General features: G+C 41.7%; 1 long non-coding RNA gene across 4 annotated transcripts in view; it reads right to left on the bottom strand.

Moving 5' to 3' along the window:
• Positions 1 to 8549, bottom strand: part of LOC148540800 (uncharacterized) — a 176137-nt gene extending 167588 nt beyond the window's left edge. For 3 of the 4 annotated variants that reach the window (XR_015880179.1, XR_015880181.1, XR_015880178.1), the window contains exons 1-2: positions 8064 to 8549; positions 7150 to 7201 (exon numbers count right to left, since the gene is read on the bottom strand). This is a non-coding gene — a long non-coding RNA (uncharacterized LOC148540800). Of the gene's footprint in view, positions 1 to 3560; positions 5257 to 7149; positions 7202 to 8063 lie in introns of those variants that run through there. The other variant, XR_015880177.1, reaches the window with a different exon arrangement.
• Positions 8550 to 9101: the final 552 nt, after the last annotated feature.

The following is a 9101-nucleotide window of genomic DNA, read 5'->3' as shown; positions in this document are numbered from 1 at the left end:
TAGAGCTTAAGGTTGACCATACCCTCTCTTAAGCTCTACGATCATGTCAGTGTAAAAACCTCCCATTTCACATGTGGCATGATGCTACTTTGTTAATTATGCACTCCCATAAACCGTATGCACTCCCATAAAACGCCGTCCGCATAATTAGGCATGCCTGCGTTCGGATCTCCACTCCCCCGTTTTTAAGCACCTTCCCCTGTTACCACCCACAAACGCCTCAATCTGTCACTCAAACTACCGACCTGGCTGTGTTCAAGGAGAGAGAAATTTCTGATCGTAGCAGCTCGTTTGCGCACGCGCATTGCGAACTTTACGCATGCGTAGTTTAGCGAGCATCGGTGGCGTACGACTGTGTGGCCACTACGACTGACTCTGAATGAGGTCCACTATGCCATGAGTCATGCCACACAAAGTTTCATAAGGGAACGTAGCTTAGCACTGAAAAAAAAGTCATAATGTGTAATACAACTTTTTCTCCACCAGGTGTCACTTTTTCTATACTACACAGCGCATGCGTCTGATTTCCAATGCATTTTCTTTATCACCGCCCAATGATAGGCTGACAGAAGCAGTGATTCTGTACAATATACTGTAGTACAGCATTTTCCTCATGGAATCAGGGCTGTAGAAAAATGTCTAATAAAGTTTTAAATCATTAAGTGTGTGAGTCCTGTACTTTTGTATAAAAATATTTCACAGGCATGCACAGCACTGTATTACATACTGACTGTGTGTTTGAAACTGAACACTTGCGTCAATGTCGGCGCTGTCCCAGACTAGTGATTTCATGACTTTAGTAGTGGGCTCTGTTTAAGAGAAAAGTCTCTGTATTATAAACTGTGCGTTTAAATCTGCAAATTTGTGGCAATGTCGACACATCAGCGCTGTGGTGGCTGTCAGCTCCAAGGGGTTACAATGGGATCTCTGGCGCATGCCCAGCGGAGGCGCGCCATATGCCAGTTCATGCTATGCCATGGTGTATGTAAGATCATAGCACTGCACATGCCCAGTGGGTCGGGAGTCACACTCAGCAAAAGTGGGATGTCTGTATTACATACTGACTGAGGTTGAATTTGCACACTTGCGGCATTGTCAGCAGGGTCCCAGACTTGCAGGGGTATTCAATATGAAACGTTAACTTCACTGCCGAAGTTAACGTTTCATATTGCAGTTTTTTTCTGCGTTAAGTCTGGTGCACGCTCCCGCTTATCCCCGTATTCAATATAAAATTAACGAAAACGGGAAACTCCGAAGTTGGATTTGCGTAAAGTTATGAATTTTTCCTTAAAATAATTATAAGACCCCCCTAAAGTTGTAAAAACATGGGGGAACACTATGGGTACCCCTGTTGTAGCCTTTAATTGAAAGTCGGAGATTTAAATAGCCGCAGCAGGTGTTTTTTTCCCGACATTGAAGAAGTGATGCAGAAGAGCACTTAGGTTATTTTTTTCGTTTTTTTAAGTGGTCCCATCAAATTTGGGGTACATGAAAATGGGTACTAGCATATTTTGATGTCCCTAAAGTAAGTTTTTAAATATTCTGCATTTGTGCACCTGCCGCTATAATTCTATTCTTCAAAACACCTGCCGCATACTTGCAGAATAGCCCTGTTAGACACCATAGTGATTTCATGACTTTAGAAACTAGCAGTGGGCTCTGTTTAAGAGAGAGGTCTCTGTATTACAAACTGATTGTGCACTTAAAACCGCAAATTTGCAGCAATGTCAGCACGTCGGCGCTGTGGTGGCTGTCAGCATTGAGGGGTTACAATGGGATCTCTGGTGCATGGGTGATTTCAATAACCTTATTGATAGTCTACAGTCTCCTTGTGCCTCCAAACTACTCACTCTAACCTCCTCCCTCAACCTCTCCCAGTGGAGTGAGGCCCTGATTGAGAGGCACACACTATTTGCGTGTGCTCGCTCTGAATCAGGGCGTCCCTATTTTTTTTTTTGCCCGGCCTCCAGGCCCCTTGCACAGCTGTTAGTGACCACCCACAGCGTGTGCATGCGGCCTGGCGATGGTCGCGATTATCGCGACCATTGGGCTTGCGGCGAGACCCTGCGGGAGGGTCTTGGCTCCCGCAAGCCCGAGTGGACTTCCTGCTCTAATAGAGCAGGAAGTCCACTACTGACATCACTAGTGATGTCAGTAGGGCCACCCACAAATGGCAGGCATTCCTTCGGGAATGTCTCCATTTGTGCAGCCACCCCCCCTCCCCGCCTACAAAATAGGGCGAGCTGTCGATCAACATCGACAGCCACCCCATCTTGTAGCGAGCCCCGGAGCGAGTGATTTCTAACTCGCTGTGGGGCTTGCGCACGTACAGCGCGCACGCCATGCGTGCGCAATGGCCCACCATCGACCCGCTTGCGAGCGCTGTGCGCTTGCGAGCGTGTCTGAATCAGGCCCTGACTCCTCTACACATAAGGAGGCCACTGCCTTGATCTTGTATTCACCAGACTATTCTCAGTCTCTGAATTCACTAACATTCCTTTCCCTCTCTCAGATCACAACCATATTACCTGCAAGCTCTCCTCTATTACTTCACGCTCAGTGTCACTGAAGTCTACCAAGCCTCTTCAAACATGCAGAAATATTAATGCTATTAATCTTCAACAGCTTTCCACTTCTCTGCAACAACTACTTTCACCAATATCTACAGTTACTTCTCCTGAGATTTCTGTATCACACCTTAAAAAAATAGAAATAGCTCTTGATAAAGTGGCTCCAGCTACTGATAGATGTAAACCATGGCTTTCTAAATTAACAAGACAGCTACACAATATCTTAAGTAAAGCAGAATGTCAGGGGCATAAATCTCATAATCCAAGTGACTTCATCACATACAAGGCTATCTACCACTCTTATCATAAGGCTCTAGACACTGCCAAACAAACATGCAGTATTTACAAACTCTAGAATCAGTGCATTATATCTTGCTTATTATTTCAATGACGAGATTGATAAGATCCAAAATAAAATGATATGCTCTTTCTCAGCCAGTTACCTGCTCATTTGCTTCCCTGAACACTTTGACACCTTCTCTTCATTTGATCCCACAAATGAGGATGAAGTATTTACACTTCATCTTCCTACTGTACTATCTCTCCTCTTGATTATATACCCTCACAAATAAGTAGAGCTCTATTTTCTGTGCTCATCCCAACCTTATCTAAAATGTTGTTCTTGCTCTCTTGTGGTAGCTTTCCATCATTGTTAAAGCATGCAGTGATTACTCCTACATAAGAAAAAATTCTGACCAAGCTCTCAAATTACCATCCCAGCTCCCAGCTCCTCCAAGCTACTGGAGAGACTTAGAATGTTAAATGCGGGTACGTTGCACTCCAGGTTAATTGGATGTATATAGTGTAGGTAGTTTGTTTGTTAATAGGATGCTGCATAAGAGAAGTAGAAGGTCTTTTCTGCCTGCCTATTAAATAGTAAAGAGTTTATGTGCAAAATATCCTTGTTGGCGCATATCTTTATTATTCTTTATGTTTTCAAAGTGCAATAAAGAAATATAAAATGATAAGAAAACTTAATTGAGCTCTATTTTAGGAAAAAAGGGGTTTACAATGAAAATGGTTTACAGATTAATGACAAGATAATGAGATGAATGGGGTGATAAATAAGAAATACACATTTAATACACAAGATAAAACAAATGTAGAATACTGCACTTAAATATTTAAAAATTGTAAACAATACATGGTATAAATAACCAGTTAGTAAAGGTAATAGTTATACTAATTCAACAATTCAATTACTGTGCTTGGCATTGAAAAATATCCAGAATCTGGGTGTTGCTGGCGCAGCATTTGAAGAGTCAGGGAGTGCAGCAAGTTAGCCAGCTGATCGAGGGGGGAGGTGTGCTCTCTTTCTCTGCTCTACAGGCTAAATGGGATCTTCCCCCATCGGATATATTTACAATTGAAGCACTTTCTACAAAGGAATGAAGTTCGCACGGCGGGATCTAGATCTTTGACTCCCTTTGAGGATTTGTGCCTGGCACCTTTGCGCCCAGTGCATTTTCTCTCAAAGGGTTATGCACTTTTGATTGAGCAGATGTACCCTAACCCTTCCCAAATACACTAAGGATTGGGAGCGAGACCTACAACTTGATTTAGAGGATTGCATTTGGAACAACATTTTTCAAAACATGTTTGCTAGTTTTGTTAGTTATTCTGTGCTTGAGACACAATTCAAGGTTTTGTCCCATTGGTACAGAAGCCCTCTTACGCTAGCAAAAATGTACCCTGGGCTGTCGTATAAATGTTGGCGATGTAACATGGTGACAGGCTCCCCACTGCATATTTGGTGGGATTGCATTCTCTTACGACCCTCTTGGAACCAGGTGATTTCTATTACTAAGTGTATTGTAGGGTACTCCCTCTGACTCCTCTTTTTGGCTTCTTAATTTATTCCCTGGTCCTATTTCAAACTATAAAAAGCCCCTGTTAAAGTTTTTTAATAGTGCAATGAAAGCTGTGATCCCGGTGTGCTGGTGATCCACTTCCCCTCCTACGCTCAAGGAGTGGTTTGCCCATATAGATTGAGATATGTCCATGGAAGACCTTCAAATGGGCCCGGAGAAGTATCACGAGTTTATCTCTACCTGGCACCCATTGTTGGAATTCAAATCTTCTAGTACATATTTAAGATCCGCTGATTGAGCCCTGATATTTTTTCCCTGTCATCTCTAATCTAACTGTTTTCTGCTAAAGACTGTTCCTTTTAGGAAACTTATCCCATTTCTAATTATGAGTCACCAACTCTCCCCCCCTACCTTCTCTCCACTCCTTTTTTTCCAGTCCTATTCCCTCCTTTATTTGTAATGTTTTTCCTTTCTTGAGTTAGATTTTTTTTATTTTATCTACTTTTTCATTCCTTAATCTGATATTGTCCGATTCCTGGTACCATATTGTCTGTGTGGTTCTGAGCTGGGTTGTCGACTTCAATTCTATGCCTCCTGCATACACCACTGTATTCAAAGTACACCAGCACCTGTACTAGTTAACCTAAGCTGAAGGCCACGACCTGCACATTGGATGCAGCTAAGCAAACCTCCTTCCGGGGGTCCCTGGTGAATACTGCTGGCAAGTTAAACTCTGTGCCTCTGTACTGGGTCTCGCAAATCCTGAAGTACAGGCTAGCATTCATTCAAGAGAATCATCTCTTCTTCCGGAAAATAATTTTACGATGTCGATTGCATAAATTGTCACAGCTGGTGCTTTTGTGACTTGAGAGATCCTGTATTGAATAAGAAGGTGAAGTATTGAGGATGGCCAGTGATTGTACATGTGATTTATACTGTGGTGAATTCCACTACTTAAGGTACACCTCCACCACATAGGTGATTAATATTGGTGAAAGGTACAGTGTTTTGTACGTTATTGCACTAGGAGGCGCCCTTTTCCACTTTTTGTTTTATAGTATTAAAGCTGTTGGAACTTCAGTGAATGGGAGAAGGAGCTGCCACCTTGAATACTTGGGGAGTGCTTCACTTAAGATTAAGACTTTAAGTGACATTTATCTAAGGACTGAGCACCATATACCACCCTTTTTTCTGTAGCATTCATTATCCATTTGAGAGTTGTGACTGTTATCACCGTACACCTCAACAAGTGGGCGATGAATTTCAGCTGCTCATGTGCCCTTAAGATGTAGAAATCTGATCACTACATACCTGAATGTTTTACCATGTTTCCACTTGCCCGCCATCTTACAACTAATGTTGGGACAGTATGACTGATATGAAGCACAGTCTAAATGGCCATTAGGGGAAGCAGTGGTCTACCTGCTCTACCCTGGAATGGTGGTAAAATTAGATTGAAATATAGAACATTACACAAGTGAGAGGTCTTATAACCTTATTTATTGAACTACCCTCGACTTTTTTCGGGCTGCACCTACTTGGTGGAATGCCCTCCCACACACAATAAGAATTTCAACACCAAACCTTCAAACATTCCTGGAAAATGTATCTTTTCAGACAAGCAAATTCCAGAACCACCCACATAACTTTCAGAAGCTATCCTACCCAAATAACTCCCCACTATACAGTCAACATATAACTTTGCATATTTTCTCTGTCTTCACTTTCACATCCTCTGGCTCAAACCAATATGCATTAGGTAGTATCTTTCCTTGTGTATTAATGCCTTTTTTCTCTAAAGATTGTAAGCTTGCGAGCAGGGCCCTCTTACTTCTATGGGTCAAATTCAATTAGCCGCGAAAAGTGCCGTTTGGTAAAAAGTTTTCTCAGATTTGCACTTTTCGCCTGTTTTCAAAGTATCTCCATATTTAATTCCCCGGAGTTTCGCCTACGCGTAAATTCCATAGGCAAAAACAGGCAAAGAAGTTTCTGCAGCAAAAGGCAGGAGAAAAGAAGTGCAAAATCCATATTTTGTGGTACAAATGTGGGTACTTTTTTCAGAACCATTTGGACACCCCCCTAATGACTAATTAGGGAAACAAAAATTAAATTAAACTTACTTCACCCCAAAAAAGACATCTAAATGGAATAAAGATTTACTGATATAACCATCTCTGTGACATTTCACGTGATTCTAGCTATGTATCACTTCTGTTTAATAACCCCTCCTGCTCATAACAAATAATGAGATACACATATACATTAGGGTTGTTATAGGATGATACTTTGTATTACTGAAGACTATTTACTGGTGCCTTCTCAAATGCAAGTGTGTGCACTGTATGCACCTGCAAAGGTGGCAGATACAGTATTATAAATATTGTATGCTGCACAATAAAGCATGGCCTACAGTATTGCAAAATCCACTGGGGAAGCATGGGCAGTGCTGTAGCAGGTTGAAGGAAATCCCAGAACCAGTACTCCTTCTCCTAGTCCATGTCACATTATGAACAAAAGCGGTTTAAGAGAGGGGGGCCCATATGCAGACTCTGTATGGAGCCCCCTCTCTCTTAAACCACCCATGTACAGACTCCATGAGGGAGCCTCATTCTCAGAGACTTATCTACTGCTCATGCACAAATCTCCCGAATAGACACTGCCATTTTCCAAGGGATTTGTGCTACTGCTGTGCGAGAGGTAAGTATTACACATGGGTGTGTATTACCGCACTAGGTAATAAGAGTACAGTAGGTGTTCTTGTATCTTACCAAGGTAGGAATGGAATGATCTGCACTGTTTCAGGTCTTTATCCTCTTGGAACTACAGAGAGATAAGGAGGTTTATTCTAAATGCAATTGCATATACTGTTTGTTTCAAACAAAACTTTTATTTAAGGGGACTATTCTTAAGCTAATTTTGGTACTGGCTGTCACAGTAACAGTTTCACAAAATACATTAAAGCAATTATTATAATTGTTTACATATATAATACTCCAATAATCAATAAATAAATCAGTTTACAGGAACTCTGGAACTTAGCTGTTATGGAGTAAATAGTTAACATTGGGGGTTGTTACAAAAATGGAAGGATAGGTTGCGCTGCTGCTAATAAAAATCAATTGACCTGATTGATCCACTTGCAAACTTCTCTGAATCAAAAAAACATTTATTACACACATAACAATAAATAAAACATATGTATATAATTAATCTCTATAAATAGTACAATAAAATTAGCAAATTAATGCAATGGATGTGACAGCTCTGAATCACTGAAATAAGTGTGTCTTTAACTGGATACAGTTGTTATTAGTTGCTCACCACTCAATATAACAGCTGTGTTGGAAATCTAGGAAAGTCATCCGATTAACAGCTGTAATTGATGTGCAAAAAGTTATTTGCTAGAAGTGCTATGTTAATTGTTGTATATTGCTTGAAATCCACAATAGCACTTGGTCACACAATGAATTAAATGGAATGGTGATGTTAACGGCAGTAACTTCTCTATACTGGATGCCTAGTAGTTGCACATATGTGTCAGTGGTTTGCTGCGATGTGTAGTGCGCCGGAGTGAATGGTATGGATCTCCCGCTCCTTTTGTAAGGTACACTTGATCTAATAATGACCCCACACCGTTTGACCACTGCTGTGTGGTGGTAGCGGTGGTAGACACTTCACGCACCTGGCTGGTATCGCAATACGACAGCGGTGTCTGTCTTTCGTCGATGCTGCAGCTGCACCCGCTCACACCTGATATCTCGTCGTCAGCTGCTGAAGTAGAGTTGGTTGTTGTATGGGGTAGCGGCTCAGGCAAGAGTAATACCTGGCCGGCAGAGACAGGCTTGCAGCGGTCTTGTGTCCTCGCTACAACTGTAGCTGGCCGCTGTTCTCCCCCACGTCCTGAATCACAGCTGACAACACGCACAGCAAGTCTGCAATTTCCAGCACTCGTGGCAGGAGCTAGGTGGTGATTGCAAATAGATAAAATATAGTTGCAAAGTGGTATCAGAGCTTGTCACACTCAGTAGAGCCCCTATGACGTGTTTTGCTCCTACTCTGGGAGCTTTTTAAAGATAGGGGTACTCCATCCATAACCAGTCTTTAAATAGGGTTTGAAATCACATTAAACAACATCAGCAGGATTTACTTAATTAATTAGTTCATTCGCTTAGTACCTGATTCAGAGAAGTTTTTTTCTTCTTTATCTGTCCATTCGCTACAATCATTACAACAATCTCTTATCTAAACCTTTACATATTATATTCAATTTCCCTGTCCTGCTATGCATCTAACTGGGATTGAGAGTCCCGTGCAATGGCACAGTGAAAGAACAAATGACCTGCTTCTGCTGCCAGCGCGGGACTCAAAGCTTAACTCTGTTGCAAAGCATTGCAGAGTATCAGCTGTGTCATGACTGGTGAGAGAGGCGGGGAGAGAGATAAATAAATACCTGTAGTACAATGACAGAAAGAGGTTCCCAGTGGAGGATTGGTCAGAGGATGCTTAACATTTTCAAGTATCCCCCCATAATTTGTGTTTTCTGGGAATATGCCGTAAATGGTTAATGATAAATGTTCACCCAAGTCACTAAATAGCTTTTATCCTGTCCTCCCTTTAGAGTATTAGGGGTATATTTACTAAAGTGCAAGTTTGTAGAAGTGGACACTGAATGTATGTTGAACATAGCAACCAATTAGATTCTAATTAACATTTATCTAGC

The sequence above is a fragment of the Taudactylus pleione genome, unplaced genomic scaffold (genome assembly GCF_031769625.1).
Source record: "Taudactylus pleione unplaced genomic scaffold, aTauple2 ptg000017l, whole genome shotgun sequence".
In the NCBI taxonomy this organism is placed as follows: Eukaryota; Metazoa; Chordata; class Amphibia; order Anura; family Myobatrachidae; genus Taudactylus; species Taudactylus pleione.
The sequence above is the reverse complement of the archived record's forward strand: the minus strand, read 5'-3'. Positions and strand labels throughout refer to the sequence as shown.